The sequence below is a fragment of the Camellia sinensis genome, chromosome 5, assembly GCF_055761805.1.
Source record: "Camellia sinensis isolate YWXY chromosome 5, ASM5576180v1, whole genome shotgun sequence".
NCBI lineage: Eukaryota > Viridiplantae > Streptophyta > Magnoliopsida > Ericales > Theaceae > Camellia > Camellia sinensis.
This window is the reverse complement of record NC_138965.1, coordinates 219,791,567-219,815,064: the sequence shown is the minus strand read 5'-3', so window position 1 is coordinate 219,815,064 and position 23,498 is coordinate 219,791,567. Positions and strand designations below refer to the sequence as shown.

General features: G+C 33.5%; 1 long non-coding RNA gene across 1 annotated transcript; it reads left to right on the top strand.

Moving 5' to 3' along the window:
- Positions 1-822: 822 nt before the first annotated feature.
- On the top strand, positions 823-16,305 carry LOC145791213 (uncharacterized). Its single transcript, XR_014331096.1, has 2 exons — positions 823-1,177; positions 16,016-16,305. It is a non-coding gene; the product is annotated as an uncharacterized LOC145791213 (long non-coding RNA).
- Positions 16,306-23,498: the final 7,193 nt, after the last annotated feature.

The following is a 23,498-nucleotide window of genomic DNA, read 5'->3' as shown; positions in this document are numbered from 1 at the left end:
ATCTCAACAATTGATGTATGTGTGAGACCCACTCATGTATGTGTGGGATCCAAACCATTAATGGTTGAGATCTAAAAAAAAATATGAAAATTTCTAAAAAGATAAAGTCTCAATCATTATTGTTAAATTTTATAAATTATTTTTGAAGAAGTTAGAGCATCTCCAATGGTTGTTGTTAGAGCATCTCCAATGGTTATTACTATTTTGCTATTGCTATTATTATAATTTGGCAATGAATAGTGTTATTTTGCCAAACTATAGCAATGACGCTCCAATGGTCATTTGTTATTTTTGACAAATTTCAACTAACTTTCCTTCCAAGTTTGTAGGTGTTATTTGGATATAGGTTTTTTGTGATTTTATTTTTATTTATTTTTTGTCTTTTGTGACATTTTTTTACCTGTTTGTTAAAAAAATTATATATTTATATTATTCCCAACTAGACAAATATAAAAAATTTAAAAAAAAATGAAAAATTGAAAAAAAAAAATTTCAATACAATGTTCTTCATTTAATAAAATTTCAATACAATATTCTAATAAAATATTCTTCATTTAATGTCTTTTTATTTTATTTTTTTATTATAATATTACATTGTGAAGTACGAAATACTCAAAAAAAAAAAATTAAATTTCAATTTTTTTGTTGATCAATATTTTATTACCAGATCAATTTTTTGTTAAAAATAATTTCAATTTATTACAAATAATTTCAATTTCAATTTTTATTATAAAAATAATTTCAATTTTTTTTTTGTTAAACAAACCAAACAGAGCCCAATGGCTCTGTTATTACACTGAGGCCATACATCTAGAATGATCTAAAATGATCCACTCTCTTTTCACTCTCATTTCCTCCACGACTCTTCCTCTCCCTCTCATTCTGACTCTGTCTTCTCCTCCATGGCCGAAATCAAACATGATCTGTTTTTCTCCTCCATGGCCACACGATAGGAACCCATGGCCACATGATCAGAACCCCTTTTTCTCCTGTCTTCTCCCTCATAGCCGTTTAAACTCTGTCTTCTCCTCCATGGCCACATGATCGGAACCCCTTCTCCTCCATGATTGGAACCCGATCTCCCCATTCTCCTCCAAGATCGGAACCCTCCCTCTCTGGTTTCACTCTGTCTCCCTCTTAATCCTCACCTTCGATCTGTGTACTCTCCGGAAAAATGGTACGATCTTCATATATATACATACTCATATATATATATATATATATATGTATGCGATCTGTCTTGATCTCCATCTATACGATCTGTCTTCATGTGTTTTGATCACATATATATATATATATATATATATGTTTTGATTTGTTCCTTCATCAATTTTTTATATTTGTCTTCATCAATTTTTTTTGATATATATGTTTTGAAATTTTTTGATATATATGTCTTCATCAATTTTTCTATTATATATATATATATATATATACCATAAGGAAGCAGCATATATATGAAGGAAGATGGATTACGAAATCAGAAGATCATAAACAAAAGAACATCATTGGAATAACACGGTGACTTAAACTAGGTGGATAGAACAGACTGATCTTGTGGGTGATTAAGATGAACTGAAAACAGGATTAATTAAGCAAACAAGGAAGGCGATTGAGCAGAAGTAGCTAAACAGTTAGAAACAGGAGACAACATCACTTGGCTCTGATACCATAAGGAAGCAGCATATATATGAAGGAAGATGGATTACGAAATCAGAAGATCATAAACAAAAGAACATCATTGGAATAACACATTAAAACATTTAATTAAAACATTTAATTAAAATATTTAAAACTGTAAAAATAACTTACAATTGTAGTATCAACTGTAAGGATCTTTAATTGGGTACAACGGGGAATGCTTGTAAGGCTCTCAAAACACTCTGGTTTTCTTGCAACACAGATAGAGAAGAAAATTGAAGAATGCCTGAATGCCTACAATTGATTACAATATAAAGAAATAAAAAGCAAAACAGTGAGCATGTGAATTCTGAAAGCAGCTGGCCGAGCAGGTGAAAAGCAGATGCTGTCGGATGCTTTCGGTGGAGTGATTACACAACTGAGCAGCCTTTAACAAAAGTTGATTGGTTGACGGTGAATCAGTAAAAGTGAACAGTAGTTTTTACTATTCATTACTTTCGGTGGAACATGTGAATTATGAATCAATATAAATACAAATTGGCAGCTTTTCTCAAAAGAGTATTGATTGAAGCTAATTTGTATCTATATGGAATCCAATGTTGATCAGATAAATGGGTCTTGAGCATCTTGAAACTCTGGTCCGGAATATTGATTGGTTGATTCTTCTGAGGAATGGTCCTCAGCTGAATCATCTGAATTATCTGAATCGGTGGATTGGGCTTTAGCTTGATTCAACAGTTGATGGGCTAACTGGATCATGTCGGCTTTGGATGATTGGGCTTTACTTTTGGATTTCCCCTTGGGCTGAACAGGAGGTGGAATGGGCTTTGTCTTGACTTTGGACTGTGCTTTGGGCTTGGACTGGGCTGGTTGAGCAGCAACAGCTTTGGACTTTGATTTTGTTGATTTGGGCTTGGAGCCACTGGATGAGGGGCTGCCAAGGTTGACTGGAGGAAGACTGGACTGGCTGCCTTGAGTGATTGCAGCAGTTGGGTTCTGCTGGGCTTGAGCAAGAGCAGGAGTTGGAGCATATTGATCAGGTGGAAATTCTGCTGGAACAATTTCAAGAATTCTGGGAACATTGAATTTATCCCACCATTTAACTGTGTGTTGGCGGATGATAATATTATCATCAATCCCATAATTCCATTTGAATATCCAGGGAACCTTGTATTTGGCAATGAATATGAGTAATAAGGGAAATTGCCTCTGGTGAGCAGAAAATGGGTAAACAGAGTTGAAATAATGAATTATATTTTTGAGATCATCAGGAAGGATAGCTGAAATGGCGCCATAGTGAGACCACCATCTCAGAAACCAAGTTGGTAACTCAGATTTGAATTTTTGATCAAATGAGATGAACCAGGAATGACTGAAAGTTTCATTTTGGTACAAGAAAATCTTGAACCAAGCATCAACATAGTCATGATAATTGTATGGAATAGAATGACCAGGTAGGTCATGAAGCTGGTTAGGATTTCCCCATTCAGCCATGGAAACAATGTTGTGAATATAGAGTGAATGGTATAGGACCTTATAGGCATAGGTGCGGTCCTGAATTGGCTTGATTAAGATGGAATGATGGTTGATTAAAATATCCTTGTAATAGGCTAGAGTTTTCTCTGGATGGGAAAGGGTGAAATGGCATCCAGAGCCAAAATGGAATTTAGTAATGTCATTGATGGTTTGATTTCTTGGGTGACTGGGTTCTTTATAGAACAGGTTGGTAACATGTGAATTGGCATATTCAGACCGAGATAATTTAACAGGGTTAACTGGGAATGGAGTAACTGAAACTGATTGGCTAGATACAAAAGGATCAGAGGCCAATGCAGATGAATAATCAGGGCGTGGAATAGTACCAAGGGCTTGGTAACGGTTAATGAGGTCAAGTGAATAAGAGGGGGTAACTGACTCCAAAGGAGGAGGGACAATGAGTTGATTGGGTTTATGGGAAGAGGAGGCCAAAGCCTTTGAAGGAGGCCTTGGTCGAGACATCTGTGAAATAATAAACAATAATTAGCAACCAGAAAGAAGATCTAAATAATCTTGATGATGATGTAAACAATTGTAGTTGTGAGCAAGTAAATTGCGGCGAGCTTGAATCTGTTGGTAATTGATATACTGGGCTCTTTTGGTAGTGGGTCTAGCTGATCTAAGGCGGCGAATGCGATGGGTAAGTTGTTTAATGAGAGTTCTGAAATAGGTAATTCGGGATTTATGGTAAGCAGTAAATGGTGCAGTCAGCTCTTACCCCCCTGTAAAAATTCCCGGGTAAGAAAATCAGGGAGGGAATTTTGACACCCAGGGATATAGGTAATATCAAAATCAAAAATACTTAAAATAGCTTGCCAACGGGCAAAAATCTGTTTACTAGCAAGATTTTCAACATCTTTTTCTAAAATAAATTTAGCAGATTTGCAATCAACACGAAGTAAGAATTTTTGATTTAAAACATCATCTTGAAATTTTTGAATACATAAAACAGTGGATAAAATTTCCTTTTTAATAGTACTATAATTAAATTGTGCTTTATTCCAGACACCAGAATGATAACGAACAATTTGTTCAGATGATTGAGGAGTAAGTTGCTGAAGGAGAATGCCACCATAACCAATATCGGAGGCATCAGTTTGAATAATTTTGAATGAATTTTCAGTGGGAATACCAAGACAAGGAAGAGACTTAACATATTGTTTGACTTGTTTAACAATAGAAGTATGAACAGAAGACCAAGGAGGAGGATTATCTTTTAACCGATCAAATAAAGGTTGACAAGTTTTCCTAAGGTCTTTGTAAAACTCAGCAATGTAATTGAGGGAACCTAAAAACCTTTGTAATTGAGTTTTATCAAGGATTTCATCAGGGAATTTTGAAGCAAATTCAATGGATCGACTAATAGGTAGGATAGTATTATGATGAATATCATATCCTAAAAATCTGACTTTAGTTTGAAATAATTTAATTTTAGGAGCAGAAATAACAAGACCATGACTTTTAATTGTGTAAAAGAATGCAATTAAATGTTTCCAATGTTCACTAATGGATTTCGAGAAGATTAATATGTCATCAATGTAGACAATGGAAAAATGACTAAATGGGTTAAATATATCATTCATTATATGTTGAAATTCACTAGGAGCATTTTTTAAACCAAATGGCATGACATTCCATTCATATTGACCAAAGGGTGTATTAAATGCAGTTTTATACCTATCTTTAGGATGAATTTGAATTTGCCAAAAACCACTTTTTAAATCAAATTTACTGAAAATAACGGCTTGACTAAGTCGTTTAATTAAATCTTTTTTATTAGGAATAGGATACCGAATCCATTCTAAAACAGAATTTAATGGTTTGTAATTAATAACAAGTCGAGGGACACCTCGTTCTAATTCAGCATTTTTATTAACATAAAAAGCGGGGCAGGACCAAGGTGATTTACTTGGACTAATTATACGATTTTTCAATAATTCTTTAATTTCTTTTTTACACATTTCAAGTAATTCATGATTCATTTGGATAGGTCGAGATTTAGTAGGAATTTGAGATTCATGAAAATTCTTAATATAGGGTAAGGTAACGACATGTTTTTTCCTATGCCAAAATGCAGTAGGTAAAGTGGAGCAAACAGTTGATTCGAGTTTTAATTGAAAATCCTTGATTTGAGAGACAAGAACTGGATTAGTTAATTGTTGATCAATTCTTTTGTGATTGATTTCTTCTTTTAGAAATTTTAAATGCCGAGTAAGGCGGTTAATTTGATGAGAAATAGAACAATCTTTTAATTGGTTTAAGTATAATAATTCAGGAGGAGATAAAAACTTAAATGTAACTGGTTGGCCTAGAACATGTGTAGTAATTCCGGTACTGGATGTAGTAAAGGGATATAGTAAATATATAAATGGGGAACCCAAAATAATTTTATCTGTCATATTAGTGACTAAAACAAAAGAGGTGTTGAAACATATATTATCTTGGCAAACATGTACTTTTGGTAATTTATATTTAATATGCATTTTTGTACCATTAGCAGAAGTTAATTTTTCTTGACATTTTTCATAATATGCAGTAGGAAGTAATCCTTCTTGGATACAATTTAAATCAGCACCAGTATCAATTAAGGCAATTAATTCTAATTCAAAATCATTTACAATTATTTTGATTTTAGAATACCATTTTTGAATGTAAAGTTTGTTGATTAGACTTAACCGTTTTTCTTCAGGATTATTGGATTGAGATTGGTGTGATCGGTTATCAAATATTAAGTTATCCGGATTAGGATCAGATTCATGTTCAGATCCATGTGGGGATTCATGTTCATTGGTTTGGAAATTATCTAAACTTTTATCAAGTTTTAAAGTAATAATTTCATCTTCTAATTTTTTATCTTTATGCTGTAATTCTTTGATTGTTTGTTTAATCTGATTAATTTCTTGTTGTAAATCTTGTAATGTAACGTTGTCTTTTTGTTTATTTTTAAATCTTTCTAAAGTTTTGGATAGACTAATGATAGGTTTATCAAATTTAGGTTTGGAATCTGAATGAATTAAGAGGGATTTTAATTTATCAGTATATTTTTGTTTTAACTTGGGATCATCTAACTTACTAATTAGGTCGATGAGGGCAGATTCTTCTTGAGTAGTTTTGGTGAGGACAGTTATTTGTTTAACTGGTTTACAACAAACGTCATTACAACCTATTGTAATATCATTGTCGGAATTATTACTAGGTGAATGGTAGTCGGATGAAGTATCAGAATGATCAGAAGAGGAGCTACTATATGATTGATTTAATTGAAAGATTTCATATAATTGATTTTTGGAATTATCATCAATGTGGAGTTGATTGACTCGATCTTTTAATTTTTGTTTTTCTTTGCATTTATTAGAGTAATGACCTTTTTGACCACAGTTATAACAAGTAACATCTTTAGTAGATTTAGATTTTGGATGTGATTTATATTTATAATATTTCTTTTTAGGTTTAGTATAAAATTGATCATTGGATTGGGAAGGTGAATAATTCTTCTTATATTTATATTTATTGGAATGTTTATAGGATGATTTATGTTTGGAGTATTTGTGTGACTTCCTACGAGAGGGTGCAACAGGAGGTAAACCATATTGTTCACAGAAATTTCCTAATTCATACTTAGCTCTATGTTTATCTTTATTAGCTTTTTGAGTAAGTTTAAGGTCAATACACATTTTTAAACCTTCTTTTTGGATAGTACTAATTATATCTCCATACGTGAGATTATCATATTCAATAACACCAGTGGATTGACTAAGAACATCTCTAATTTTATGGGCAAATAAACTAGGTAATCCATTAATAAATTTTTCTTTCCAAAATGATTTAGTACAGTCTTCGCGTAACATGACACGAGAGGTAAATACATCTTTATACCATCTAAAATCACTTAAGGTTGGACAGTTAAGATTACTTAATTGATCATGGATCCGAGAATAAATATTTGTTGGGGTACCAATAAAATGTCGAACTATTGTATAGATTAATTGATTAATTCCATCAGGGTGACAACATCCAATAGATTCATCAAAAAGAGGGAGTCCATTTTCATCAGTTTGATTGGCATAAATAACAGAGTCACGGTCTGTTTCAGTGAGGTATTTTTCCCACCAAGATTTAAGCATACCAGTAAAACCAGAGGTAAGTAAGGAAACAATTTCAGGTTGAGTGTATTGGGGATAATTACTGAGATAACTATTGGCGACCATAGATAAATGATTTAATTTTTGAAGGATTTGATCTTCACTGAGACCATCAATATTCCATTCGTATAATCTTTTAGCAGAAACAGAAAATTGATTACTAATATTTGTGTCTTCAAATTGGAGGTCGACAGGAGTAGGTTTAGAATACCAGTTTTTCGTAGTTTGAGGATTAACTTTGGGATAGTGAATTTTATTAAGAGTAGTAGGTTGAAATTGTTGAGCTAATTGATTTAGTTCATTATCAGTAGTGTCAGTTCCAGATTGATCAGATATAGTAGTAATAGGTTGTTGATTTAAAACAGTAAGACCCTTATCGTTAGATGTAGAAGTATCATTAGGAGTTAATTTGGTAAATAATTGTTCAATAGCTTTGACAGTAGATTGGTCAGTAGTAACTAGACTATTTCGTTTAGAACGATGACTAGGCAGATTAAGTAATGGTGGATCTAAAGTTTTAGATGATTTGGTAGATTGGTCATCGAAAGTAGTTTCCAATTTATCTAATTGTTTACCAATTGTTTTGAGACATTGATTAGTATAATTGTTTTGTTCAATAACTTTTTTGATTTCAGGATCAGTACCTGGTAGTTTAAAAGGAGAGGCTGGAACTTCAGAACCTTGATGATCAATAATTATATTTTCTAATGGAGGATGATTAGAACTAACAGAAGTATTTGGAGAAGTTTTCCATTTATGTTTGGTGATTGTATTAACCTTTTTGTAATATTGATCCATATAATCAAAGAAAGATAATTCAAAACTATATTGAACCATAAAATTATACCATTCTCTAGTGATTCTGGATTGTTGGACAGAATTATATTTAGCACTATAAGCTTGTCGTTTAGTTTTATTTTCTTTGGATCGGAATTCAATAAGTAATTTATTTAAATCAGGAGTAAAATCTTTTTTGATTGTCATTAATTGAGGATTGACAGGTGGTATTAATCCTTCGAAATCAGTTTGAGTTGGGGAATTATTTGAAGCTATTTCTTCGTCAGGGAAATGTGAGGTAGTAGTATAAACAGGTTTACTAATTTGGGAAGTGGTAGAATTATCAATTCCTTTTAATTTATTTGTTGAAGTTGGATTAGTTGGACCAAGATGGATTTGACTGTTTTTCCTGAATAGAGAAGTGTTAAATATTTCATCATCAGTTGATATTTCAGAAGGGATACTAGATGTACTATGTCTAGAAGATTGACTTCGATTGAATTTAATATTAACGGATCCATCATTGTTTTGTTGGATATGTTGAATGTCTTGGATTGAAGATTGTTGTTGATTATGTTTGTAATTTTCATTGACAGTAACCCATTGATCCGGTAAATTAATATCTTTCCATTCAATCATGTGAGGAATATTAATGTTTGATTCATTAGTACTACTGCTTTGGATTAATAAAGTTTTATCTTTAGGACTTTTATGTAGAGCATGAACATTTAAATTAGTTTGCATACATTTATAATGAACACGATAAATTAAAGCAATATTATGAGAAGAATCTAACATTTCAGTATATTCACCATGTAGTTGAATGTTTAGGGTTAATGCTTTGAGAATATGTGGATCTCTTAAACTTAGTGTAAAATCAGGAAAACAATTAAAATGTACGGGACCTTTATTAAGACCAGTTTCCATCATTCCCATTAAACTAGCATTGTAATTAAGAAAACGAGCATCTCTTAAACAGAGTAAAACAGAAGTATTTTGTCCTATCATTGTTAATGGATTGACACCAATTTGTATTAAACCAATATGCATAAAATTGTAACCTCGATCTAAATGTCGTTTGATTAATTTTTTATCAAATAACTGACAGGTTTCTCTTGGTTTTTCTAAAGCATAAACTTGTTCAATAGTTTTAACATGGAGAGTAACTTTAAAAACATCCTGTATAAAAGAAGTTTTATAAATCTCTTTAATAGGTAGTTTTGGAATATTCCATCCAGAATTAATTTGATCATTTTGTATTTCAACATCTTCTTCATTAATTAGGATGCCTGGATTAGGTATGGAAGGCAAGGCAGTTGACCTAGAACTGGCTGATGAGTTACTTCTAAATAATCGATTCATTGTTCTGTATTAATTAACCAGTTTTACAGAAATCTTAATACATACCCTATTCTTGTCAATTTTACCACATACCTAGTGTACATACATATATATATATATATATATATCTGTTTTCAATTTTTTATGTCTGTCATGAACAATTTTTTGATTATCCGATATACAAAAATTTGCATTGATATATATGTTTTGATATCTGAAACTGAAATTTGCTTGATTCTGAAGATTGGGTCTCCAACGGTCTGATTTTTGCTGATCTGGTAAGCTTGATATCTGCCATTTCACTTGCCAAATTTGAGAATACATATGGCATCTGCCATCTTTGGCAAGTGAAGTAGTAGACCGTTGGAGACTCATTTTTGCCATTCCTGTCATTTTTTAGCTTTGGCAACTGATATAGCAGAACCATTGGAGATGCTCTTATATTGCTATTGTTATTGCTATAATTTGACAATAAATAGTGCTATTTTGCAAATTATAGCAATGGTGCTCCAATGATCATTTGCTATTTTGGCAAATCTTAACTAATTTTCCCTCTAGATATGTAGATGTTGTTTGGATATAAATTTTTTGTGATTTTATTTTTGTTTATTTTTTGTCTTTTGTGACCTTTTTTTAATTGTATGTAAAAAAAATTATATATTTATATTATACCCGACTAGATAAATATAAAAAATAAAAAGAAATTGAAAAATTGAAAAAATAAATTTAAATATTTAAAATTATATTGGAACATAAAAATGAAATTGTAAATAAATATTAGAAATTCCATAGTGACTGTGTGACTGTGTGAAAAAAAAACTATAAATAAAAATGTAATTTAGGAGGTTTGTTGTGAAATGAAATTAAAAAAAGAAAAGAAAAGATGAGAATAAGAAAAATACAATTTGTGAAAAATATAATTTTGTTATTTCTTTTAGGAACAAAAAGAGCCGTTGTAAATTACCCCCCCTCCCAAAAAAGAAAAAGAAAAAAAGAGTCGTTGTCCATTGGATGAAAAATTAATCCACAGCTGAGATGAGAGCCTCTGGAATCTTCTCACTGATAATATCTATCAGGCCCATTGTGTTCATTCTTATCATTTCTCTATCTTCTCTCTCTCTTTGATTTCAAACCAGTTGGCTCTCTCTCTCCCTCTCTCATTTGGATTTAAATTACCCCCCTCCAAAAAAAAAAAAAAAATCAAATCTGAGCTCCAGATCTACAAGAATTCATCAACAATCACCATTTTCTATTCATTATCATCATCATCATCATCATCATCAACAGCACAACCATACACCAGATTTAACATATACATTCAACGGATGTAAAAGATCTGAGCTCAAATGTAAAACATAAAAGATAAAAAATCAAAAACAAATCTAAGCTCAACAGATCATCATTTTCTTTATCTTCATCAACAACAGATTTGAGCTTAATTAGGATCTTGGCATCGGTGGTGACCAAAACTTCCAGATTTGAAGAACAAAATCGAAAACCAAAAAGAGAGAGAGAGAGAGAGGTCTCTTCTTGTTCTATGTTGTCGGCAACGGCTAGTAGGTCAGATCTTGGCACCGGAGTGAACCCAATTGACGTCGTTGAAAATGAGAGGTCGCTTCTTGTTCTGTGTCGTCGGCGATGGCGAGTAGGTCGTCGGAGTCGCTGAGATCAATGGATTCGAGAAGGAAGGGTTTGAGATGAGAGTGCCACCAGTAGAGAGAGAGAGAGAGAAAGAAAGAGAGATCAGCTTCGATAGAACCACGGAGAGAGAGAGAGAGATTAGCTTCCGTTTGTGAGAGAAGAAAAAAAAATGAGAGAAAAAGTGAGACTAATAACCCTATATATATATATATATATATATGGGAAATTCGGGATTAACGGGGTAGGCAAGGGCTGGGGCCGGGTCTCGGGAACCTATCCCCGTCCCTGGCCCGAAAGTTGTTGGGGATTTGATTTTCAATACCATCCCCGGCCCTATGGGGAGTAATTTTTTGGGAAATCTTGTTTTAATCGGGGTCGAGGGATCGAGTCCCTGTCGGGCCGAGTTCAAATTATCATCCCTACATGTTTCACACCTGCTGTTCTACTTGCCAAATTTGAGAATAGAAATGGCACATGCTATCTTTGGCAAGAAGAATAACAGACCATTGGAGCACCAATTTTTGCACACTGCTACTACATTTTAGCTTTGGCAGCTCCAGTGGCAAACCATTGGAGATGCTCTTAGTTCCAAAGAGAATTGCCATTGTCGGGTAGGCATTGGCTCCTTATATAGTACTAAAATAAAATAAAAAATAAAAATCAAGCTACAATTTACCCTCTTTAATCAGGGATCGATTATTAACTGAAAATTGTTACATTTTGTCACACTTATCTTTCAATTTGTTTTTAATTTTAATTTCCTGTTAACATTATGTTATAAAAAAAAAAAAAACTGAAAACGTATCATGTGAGTTGTACATATCAATTTTATGATAAAAATGCTCATTCAATAGACAATATCCTTAGGAGCGTTTTAGAAAGTTAGTAAAAAGTTAATTTTTTGACTTTTTGACTTTTTTAATGGCTTTTTTGGCAAAAAAATTGACTTTTTTAATGGCTTTTTTGTGATTTTTTTGGAAGAACTTGATATGTTCCCAAATTACTCCTTAATATATGGGAGAAATATATATATATATATATATATTTTGGTTCTTAGATCTTAGTTGAACACATGACATGGCATTATGCATTGCACCATTTGAATTCATTTTTTTTTTTTTATTTTCATTTTAGAGGTAGAAAACTTGAATGCCGTGCTTTCAGAATATATTTTGTGGTCCTTATAGTTGGTGTTTTCCAGTGTGAGGCTGCCTGGCCTGGCCTGACCTAACCTGACCTGACCTCCTTCCTGCATGAGTTGTTTTTCATTTTTGTTTTTTTTTTCTTCAGCTCATTTAAGGGTGTGGGTTAATTTTTTATTTTTTTGACTTGAAATTAAAAAAGTTTCGTTGGTGATAAGTTTTTTTAATTTTTATAAGAGAAAAAATAAAATAATTATAGGTTAGATATGAAATTTTATTCTATTTAACTAAAATAACCTATTTTACTTGATATAACTATTTTAACCCTAATATTCTTTCCAAACAAGCTCTTTGTATACCTACCAGCTAATGTAATTCCTCGTCAATCTATACTTCAAACTTTGTCCTGATTACTTAAAACCACCTACTTTTTACCTTTATTTTTACTTGTGTTTCTTACTTCTACTTAGGCCGAGTTTGGGAAATTTGAGAAAAGTTAAAAAGTGAAAAAGTTACTTAAAAAGTTAAAAAGTTAATATTATTCACCAAAAGTCAACAATTACGGCTGCACAACTTCTAATTCTAATTTTTCTCTACAAACCAATTTTTATAATTTTTTATTACACATTTTTCCATAAAAAGTTAAAAAGTTAACCTAAACATCCATATTTTTTCCCTCAACTTTTTAGTCTAAAAATACAAAAAATGCACTTATTTAGGACACCCCAAACAACCCCTTACTATTTCTTAAACTTTTTCTTCTCCTTTAGATCAGCATTAAGGTATTGTTAGGCCTTTTTGCCGTAATTAAAAAAAATTAAAAAGTCAAAAAGTCACTATCCTAACTCATATTTCATAAAAAATTAAAAAATAAACTTATTTAGATTATCCCAAATAATCTCGAAATTTGTTCTTCAATATATTTTGGTGAAAGTAATTGCTATTTAGGTAAAATAGTGAAATTTTGAAGTTATAAGTTCAAGTCACGAGACAATTATTTTATGTGCTATGTCAAAGATTAGGTATGTACCTAATCTTTCTCTTTCAAAACATACATTAATATGTACTAATTGAGTATTATTTATTTATTTTTTTAGGTAAAATAGAATTTCTATAGCCTCAACTCATGTGACGGTAACAATTGGTTGATATAGTACTTTTACTTTGATTGTTGACGTCTTGCGTTCAACTTTTTTTGAAAGTCAAGTGTGATTAATAGATTTTATTGTATGTTTTTGCCTATGATTCTCAATTATGGGAAATTTGGTAATATGTCCTTTAGTGTTTAACTTGTCTTTAGACGAAAATTATAAGGATTCTTTTAAAATCTTATAATATTTTAAAATTTATTTTTTTTACTATAATATCTTTTATATATATGTGTGTATCAGATCTGCAATCACTCTCTCTTTCATCTCAATCTTTCTTGTTTCGTTGCTCTCTATCAGCACCACCATCGCTCACCATGGAACTCTTTCTCTATTGTCTTCATCGTTACTATTGCTCGTCGCATCCACAACCTCAGATCCGAGATCATTCATAGTCGTCGTCATCGAAAAATGACGGTTCGCGACAATTCGCAAACCTCAGATCTGAGATCCTTCATACTCTCTAACGGTTCGTGTTCTCTTTATGTGTGTATGTGTGTCACTCACCATTTATGCTCTCTATCTCTATTATTTTCTTCTTCTCCTTATGGTGCTCTGTTTTCGAATTCTGTCTCCCTATCTCTCTCTCTTTCTCATGATGCTCTGTTCTTTGAACGATAAAATTTTACTTTGGTTCATGACGCAACCCTCTCCTATAAAGCCATCCTCGCAGCGTGTTTCAAAGTAAAATTTACTATAATTCAAAATAAAATTTTACTATTGTTAAGTAAATCAATATGTTGTTAACCAGCTTAAAATTTTACTGTAACAAAAAAAAGTATATACTAAATGAATTAGCTAGAGTCAAATTTTACTTTTAGATCTATGAACAAACAAACGAACAAAAAACTCTTGATTTTTCATTGAAATATTTCGATTTCACATTTTTCTATCAAATCTAAGTTCATTTATCTCAGATTTGAAGTTATTGACCTTAAATATGAGTTCGTAGGTATCAAAGATGGTAAAAATGGTGGTCGTTAGCTAACGGTGAGGATGAGCGACGCCAGTAGACGATGACGATGTGGAGGCTATAACGATCCCAGTTTGGACCCGACACTTGTGGTAGTTCGAACTCGGGCTTATGGTTTTTGAGCGTCGTTCATTGTCTTTTACTCTTTATTCCTCCTTAAATTTGGTCATTTGGATGTATTGAGTGTGTTTGGAACATGTTGGTTGCTAGTTTGCAAACCTTGTGCTGCCCAGAATTTTGGTTTTCCGCTCGAGCGGGCCTTCTTGCGCTCGAGCGGGGTTTGTAAACTCTCAGTACTTTGCACATCTACAAAAATACTAGAGGAGTGTTTTCCACGCTCGAGCGGTGTTTCCTATGCTCGAGCGGGTGGGCGCTCGAGCGGTTTCTCTGTTGTTTACAAAAGTACTGGAAGTGTGTATTCTATGCTTGAGCGGGCCTCTTCTTGCGCTCGAATGTAACAACTTATTGTGTCTGACACTCGAGCGTAAACCCTTTCGCTCGAGCTTACTGTGCGTATATTAGATTGCGAAAATGACTTTTTACATTACTTTTTCAAATCTTTCCTTCTAAAAACCCCAAAGTGAGACCTTCTCTCTCACAAATACTCTTTCTCTACTTTTTCTCCTTGATCCGTTGATCTCTCCGCCCTAGTGTCTTTGGAAAAAGGGTAGAGCATCTTGGGAGCTTCACTTTGAACCGGTTGAAATTTGGTTTTGGCGTCGTTGGAGTTTCGTGCTTGCTCTATTAGTCTTCTAAACTTGAGGTAGAGACTTTTTACACCTTAATATGAGTTTTAACTTGGTTATAGGTAATTGTATGAAAATGGTGAGATTTTGGAGATGTTTTGAGCAACTTTAGGGTTTGGGTAAAATTTTGAAAAGAGGGGTTTCTATGTAAGTGTTGTATAAATGGTTATGGGGTTTGGATATGAGGTTATCATGTGTCAAAATAATTGATTTTGGCCTTGGGGCTAATATTTGGAAAATGGGGAGCTTTGCCATAAAATATCTTGAATAATTATTTTGTACAAATAATGAAATTGGTATAGGGAATGTGAAGTTTGGAAGATGTATACATGAATGGTGTTGTTGGATTTGTTTAATCACTCGCCTGTGGAAATTTGATAAATTATCTGTTATAAAGATTGTATATCTGTTTAAAGATAACTGTTTTGGACTATCGGTGGATGATCGTCATGATTGTTGTAGACATTTTATGTGAATTAGGCGAATGGAAACAAATCCTTTAACCATTATCATTGAATATGATTATGAATGATATAAATTGTTTATGTATGATATTTGAAAGGAGAAAGGAGATGTACTTCATGTTCTGAAAACCATTTGTATACATGGGTGCCAATTCCTGCGAACAAAATTTTCGTAAAATGGCAAAGAGAAGTGAATGTATTGTGTGATAATTTTAATTTGTTGGAAGCTTGTAAGGTGCATCTTCTGTTGAGAAGATTAAAGGTAGTGGATATATATATATCAGACTAAAATGAATGGAATGAAATGTAAGTCTGGCACACTACGGTTTTGGAGAAAGTTATAAAGGTTTTGTTGTAGGACAATGAAGATATGCATTATGCTTGTATCTCGTTAATTCTCATATGCTGTGTTAGATTATTTCTCTTGGGTTTTGGCTCACCTTATTTTGGGAAAACATTTTCAGGTACCGGTGATATGCTTCTTCCAAGGACGTAGCTTGGGAGGACGTAGGAGCTGGTTGCTCTATTTTGTTGTTTTGTACTTAACGCTTATTTAAGCCAAGGGCTTTATATATACAGAGTTTATAGCACTATCCAAACAATGTCTTGGAATGTGTAATCCCGTAGGGCATTTATTTTTGTTAACTATTAACTGGTAGTACATGCTATAGATTCAAGGCGAACATTAATGAATGTACAGCGCATGTGTTATCTTTTGTAATACAAACTCTGATAAATGAAAGCATATTATTTCCATTAACATTCTGTCTCAAGGATTGAATTTATTGTAATAAATTTGGGGGCGTGACAGAGGCAATGAATAACCATCAAATTGGTGGAGAGAGAGAGGGAGAGAGAGAGAGAGAGAGAGAGCATTGTAAAAGAAAGCAAAGAAAGAGAGGGTATAATAGTCAAATAAAATATTCAAATAACAAATTTGTTCTTCATGTAGGATTTTATAATTATGAGGGTTTAGACACCCCATTTTTAGCTTGTGTGTGATATTTTTGCATGATATTTTTAGCTTGTGTGTGATTTATTTTGGAGCATGTTGTAAACTGATAATAGGCTTATTTTGAGCCCCTCTTCAACATTGAAGAAGGGCTCAACACTATTTGGGACTTCCATGTTGTACTTACCTTTATACTCCCTTTTTGGTCCCATTTTTGCATGCTTTGGCAGCCTATCATGCTTTTGTTTTTGGCCATTTTACAGTTCTGAAAATAGTCTTATTTTGGCCCATTCTTCATGTTTCATTTAGGGCCTTTCATGGTTTGGGACCTCCATATGCCACTTCATGTTATATCTCTCTTTTGGTCCCCATTCTTGCATGTTTTGTTAGCCTATCATGCTTTTGTTTTTGGCCATTTTACAGTTCTGAAAATAGTCTTATTTTGGCCCATTCTTCATGTTTCATTAAGGGTCTTTGGCCGTTTGTGGAATATTTTGTATATTTTGTGTTATAGCCACTTTTGAGCCTCATTTTGCATTGCATTTCTAGCATGTTTGTACACTGTTTTGGAGTTTTTATAGTTCTGAAAATAGTCATATTTTTGGTCCCTCTTCAATGTTGTAGAAGAGAATTTTTCAGTTTGGGCTTTGCATACACCACTTGCCTCTTTGGCCACCTTTTGGCCCTTTTTCTTGCATGAGAGTGCAGCCATACCTGTGTTTGTTTTTGGGGTTTTTACAGTTCTGAAAAACATCATATTTTGGGCCCCTCTTCAACTTTGTTGAAGGGCCCTAACCTGTTTGAGGACATCAGCTATGAGTTGCTTCTTAATCCCATGTTTAGGGCCATTTCTTGCATGCTAGTTTTGCCCTATCTTGGTTTGCTGTTTGGCCATGATTTGTGCTAGTAAAGTGCTTATTTAGGGGCTGCCTTGCTTCTGTCTATTCATTACATGTGCCAATTTTGTATGTTTGGTATAGCTGCAGGCCATTTCGGGTGCCAAAATTCATATTTCGGGACTATTCCCTGCATCGGGTGTGTTTTCGCCTCATTTCGGGGCTGTTTTCCCCCACATTTCATTGCTGAAAATCCATGTTGCATTCTATATGTCATTTCCATGCCATTGCATTGCGTATGCCATTGCCTCGGTTTGCGTGCCCGTGTGCACGCATTTCGAGGCACTTCATTTTCATTCATCGGCCTCTTTTGTGAGTGTGGCTGAGGCTCTCTCATGTTAGTATAAGTCCATGTTGCATTCTATATGCTATTTCCATGCCATTGCATTGCGTATGCCATTGCCTCGGTTTGCGTGCCCGTGTGCACGCATTTCGAGGCACTTCATTTTCATCCATCGGCATCCTATGTGAGTGCGGCTGAGGCTCTCTCATGTTGGTATAAGCCCATATCATGTTTTCATGCCATTGCATTGCATATGTCATTGCCTCGGTTTGCGTGCCCATGTGCACGCATTTCGAGGCACTTCATTTTCATTCATTGGCCTCTTACGTGAGTGTGGCTGAGGCTCTCTCATGTTAGTGTAAGCCCATATCCTATTTCCATGTCATTTGCATTGCATCCTGTCATTGCCTCAGTTTGCGTGCCCGTGTGCACGCATTTTGAGGCATCTCATTTTCACAGCATAGTGCATACTAGGTTGTATCTTAGATCGCATTCTGTCATTTTCTCAGTTTACGTGCCCGTGTGCACGCATTTCGAGGCATCTCATTTTTATAGCATTGTGTATATTAGGATTGTATCTTAGTTGCATTTCATGCATATCATGCATATTGCATTGTGTTCGGAATAGGAGTTAGTCCGGGCACGGGAAACGAGGTGCATTTCGTACTCCGAGTGACGAAATGCGTCTCAATTCCCCAGTCACCGACACTTCGGATTATCCATGATGGAGTTAGGTTTTAGCTGTGTTTTCATGTGCATTCATCCTATATTGAATTGTGCATTTCGACTCCTCGGCCATCATGCCTCGATATGCGTGATTGGTGGCACGAGAATCGAGGCATGCATATATTTGTGAAAATACATTGCTATGCCCCTTTCCTGCTCTCTGTTGCAGCAAAATGAAGAATCAGCAACTTTTCGGAGTCTGGCACGCTTTCCAAGAATAACTGCCAAACAGAGGCTAATTGGGGCATCCCAGTGGATTTCCGCGCAAGGCAGCCCAAACATACATCATTCATCAGAAGCAAGGCAGTCCCTGGCTTGCACGCCAGTTTTTACAGTTTTCTTAGTTAATTCGTTAATTAATTAGGAATTTGTATATTATTTGGACTGTAATATTCTTTCATTTGGAACTGTATATTTATTCGGACCCTCTGCGCGAGGGCCATAATTGTAATAAGTGTGCGTGTGTGTGTTGTATGTCTTCCAACCCCACGTCTTTCTTCCCTTTTATTTACCTGCTCATGATGGTTAGATTAGGGCATATTTCAATTAGCATATAGTATGACAGCATGTTTGCATCATTCATCTGTTTTGCATGCACCGGGCTCGGCGCGTCATACTAACTGCATTGTACTTTCAATTCCGAATTGAATACATGTTAGCTGTAGCATTTCATATGCCATGTTTAGAATAGCCGGGCCTGCTATAGTTGCATTCTGCATGTGTTGCATTAGGCATTTTTGTATACTTAGGATCATGCATGATTTCTAATGTAGTTTCTATTTTGGCTTGGAGTACTCGGTAAGTTCTATACTTTAGCATCCTTGCATGCATGTGAGTGACTGCCATGAATAACATGCTTACCATGAGGCTATGTGCTTATGTGATATAACTGCCTGAATGCCTGTGGGTGAAGGTTGGGTTACTTGAATTGGAATAAATCATAAACTATTTGTTTTAAGCCCACTAGATAGTGGCAAAACCATCTTTTCTAAGCCCACCCGAGGGTGGCAAAATCTGCATTTTAAGCCTACTTGCGAGTAGCAAACCATATTTCAAAAAAACAAACATGAAATGTTTTTTGTTCCAATTCAGGCGATCCAGTCTATACTTGTATGTTGTGCGCATCACATAGTAACCTAGGCTAATAACCGAAATAAGGACACACAAAGTTTTCAAAAATTGATATCATGGTTAGTAGAGGCCGGTCTATGACCGGGCGAGCGGGGGTGCTCACGAAGTGACCTTCCCCAATCGTACCCAAGTTCCCGAGCCGAAGCAACTTTGGTGATGACGGACACGTGGCCTTTTGGCACCGAGTCAGGGTTTCCTAAATTTCCCAAAATAAAATATTTAGGTGGCGACTCTGTATCTGGCAAAGCAGTCCATGTTTGGCACTTCTTTCAAAAATCTGTTTTTCTCAAAACGATTTGCCGGATTTGGACTCTTTGGTTTAGACTTAGAACCGTGACTACAAATCGAGTCTGAGTTGTAGCGAGGTCCCCCGTGGGCTTGTTACAGAGGGGTTTTAAAAATGCTAATTTTTTTTTTGTCCTTTTAATAAGAAAAATGAAGTTAGGAGAGATTTATGATCAAAATTTCCAATGAAGCTCAATAATTAGGTTAGGTTTGGGATCCCTTAAAAAAGTTAAAAAATTATTATCCTATTTAAGTCATATCATTTTATTAAAGTCACATCATCTGTCTACCACATTATTTTAAATCAATCTATATTTCATAAAAAGTTAAAAAGTACACTTATTTAAATTATTCTAAACAACCCTTTAGTTTTATATTATGATATTTAGGCCTCGTTTGGGAACAGACTAATTTAGTAACTTTTTGACTATTTGGCTAAAAAAATAGGTAAAAAAAACTTATATGGTTGGGATTACTTTTTGACTAATTACGAAAAGATGTGCAAAAAGTAGAGAGAAAAGAGAATATTTGACTTTTTGGTATGAGTTGTCGGGCTTTCAACTAAAAAAGTAACTTTTTGACTTTTTAACTAAAAATGTAAGTCTTCAAACGAGGCCTTATAAGTTACTTCAATTTTATTTTTTTATTTATATTTTTTTATTTATTTATTTTTGCATACATGTATATATGGAGGATGTGTCACTTCGTTTTATTTAAGTAGTTTATTCTTTTAATATGTAAGGGGGATATTTCGAAGGAAAACAATAGATGTGCTGTGGGAAGAGAGCATCAAAGCCTTTTCAAGTCTTGAAATACAAGTAAAGTCCCAACCCTTTTCCTCTCTCTCTGTCTCTCTGGTCTTGATTACTTTCCTCTCTCTCTCTCTCTCTTTTTATATATATATATATATTAAAAAAAATGAAAAAAGAAAGTTAGTTAACTTTTTCTTTGATGTTTGGCTGTTGATTAATATGATATTTGCACTTCATTGTCAATTCCAGATCATGTTTGACTAAATAGCACTATCTTAAAATCAAACAAGACAATCTGTCTTCTCCTTCACAGAACATTTTGTACCAAGTCAAGCCTCAAATTCATGTCTGTTAAGTTCAAGCTTTCGAGAGAATTCATGTCTTTCATTACTAAAATGCTATAACAAGAATTCTAACCGACCATGCACCATCTATCTAGATCTTGAATTTTCTTGTTTCTTCTTATTTCTCTCGGTGTTTCTGTTATAATAAGATTTTCATTGTCATAGTTAAAGAATTTTACTAAGGAGGGAAGTGTTTTTAGGACCCAATAAAAAAAAATATATATATATGTGATTTTTTTTAATAACTAAATTCAATATTAAAAATGTCCCAAAATCAACTTTTAACATTTGACTAAGGGTTTTTTGAGATGATCTAAATAAGTATAATTTTTGATTTTTTACGAAAATATATGCAGAAAAATAGAGAGATGATATAACCTAAATAAGTGCACTTATATTCATCATGCCAAACAATCCCAAATAGGAGGATTTTTTATTTTTTTTTTGGTTACAGAAAAATCCTCCCACGTGCCTACAGGTCCAAGGTAGCGTCAGATTATAAGGATATCCTGTTGTCCGTTCTGAGTAAGGAGACTATAACCTAAAAATTTGCCTCGGCCTCCAAAGACAAGTTCCGCTTAAGTCAAGATTCGCACAGCAGAAAAGTATTGAGTCCACACTTAGTGCAATGAAGCAGTTTAAGACTAACCTCTTAACTAATTGTGTTACACTTAGCAGATTGACTCAAGAAAATTTTAAACTTGAAATCTATAGGCTTAATCCCCAAGCCTCAACCACCTTTGGGTTATAACAGGATATTTTTGATAAAGAGTTTCACCCAAAGTAAAACAACACAAAAATTGAGATGATACGTGATTCCAAGGTAGTACACCATTATGAATACTGGTCAATGGCCTTTGGGCGGTTGTTTTTCAATTGGCTAACATCATTAAAGAGGTTGTCCAATTGAGAGTCGGGGTTTTTATTAGGGCTCAACAAGAAATTTGTGAAATTTGTAATTTGATTTGATTTAGTCTAATTTAGTAGGTTTAAATTAGTATTTTGAATCTGTAGTTCCGTTTCGAATTGAAAAGTTAAAAACTCGTAGTTCACAGATCGGTTTTAAATTGAACTGTACGGTTCCTGATTGAAACCGATCTAGACCGTATATAAATAGCTTATATTTATATTATACACCATTCCGAATAATATTATCTCATATTCCACATAAAACTTAAATCCAAACCTGCATAGTATTTTCTTTTATTGCTTTTGTTTGTTAATTTTTAATTTTAATTTTAATTTGTAATGTTCTAAATACTTATGGTGAAAATAATTTTCTTATAGTTGTTTAAATTTTAAAACAAGATGCCGCTATTATGGAAAGACATGTTATTATTGTAAAACTAATATGATGTTAGGTTTATGTTTTTATGAAATTAAAATATTCTATTTTTTTTTTTGTTATTTAATTATGTGAATCCTTGATTTTAAACCCGATTGGATTGGTTCAAATTTTTTAAGAATTATAAATAATGGATTGGTTCTAATTTTATCCCAGACCATACTCACCCCTAGTTTTTATGGGTATCGGCCAAAATGCAAAAGAAAAATGTTATGAATTTCAAATAATTTATTAATTTTTTTATCAAATCTCTCACATGACAAATTTAATAGAAATTTTAATAAATCATTTAGAGTTTCCACCACAATCCAATGCAAAATCAAGCTTAAAGAAGACAGACCCGATTTAACCCTTTTTTATGATTCTCAAAACATCCAAACTTAAAACAAAAGGTTAAAATTTTTTGGAGTTAAGTGACGTAAGATATGTTTGGTATAATTTTTATAGATTGAAAATTGATAATTAAATGGTAAAAATTAAAACTCTACCTTAATTTTTAATAATTAATATTTTAAATTTATTTAAAGTAGTTTTATCTCATAATCTATAAATAAAAACTGTATCAAATATTTTGTTGGGATATACCTCCTTATTGGAGTGTGGAACCCAATTGATTTGTTAAAGAGTTTCAATTTGACTTGGTTTAGGTATAATATATTTTTATATATTATATTTAAGGAGACCCAATCTAATTTGGTAACAATTAGGTTTGATTACAAAACCTAGATTCACAATATAATTTTTGGGTGTATTATTTTTCCCAAGTGACACACTACGGCAGCAACATAGATTCAGGAGCCGAACATTGATTCTTGAGGCATAAGTTCAATTAATGGTTCATTGTTGCTGTGCATCGTTGCTAGAAGAAAAGCAAAACGGCGGCTGCAAACATTTTGTTTTCGAAGTACTGCGGCTAATTTGTGTGGGTGCGCAGTGGGTTTATTTTGGCTTTGCGTGGAAGTTGATTTGGTTCGTTATTTTGGATATTCTCCAACTTTAGTTCTGAAGATTTTGGTTCTTCTATTTGGTGAGATCTTTCCTCTTTATTTATTTGTGATTATTTGGAATTCACCTAGGGTGGTTTTGTAAGACCATTAGTGTCTCGTTTGTAATCGTTTGAAACTTATTTGATTGATAGTGGAATCGGATTTCGATCCCGTGGACGTACCTCACATTGAGGGAACCACGTAAAAATTCTTGTGTTGCCTTTGATTTAATTTTTCCGCATTAATT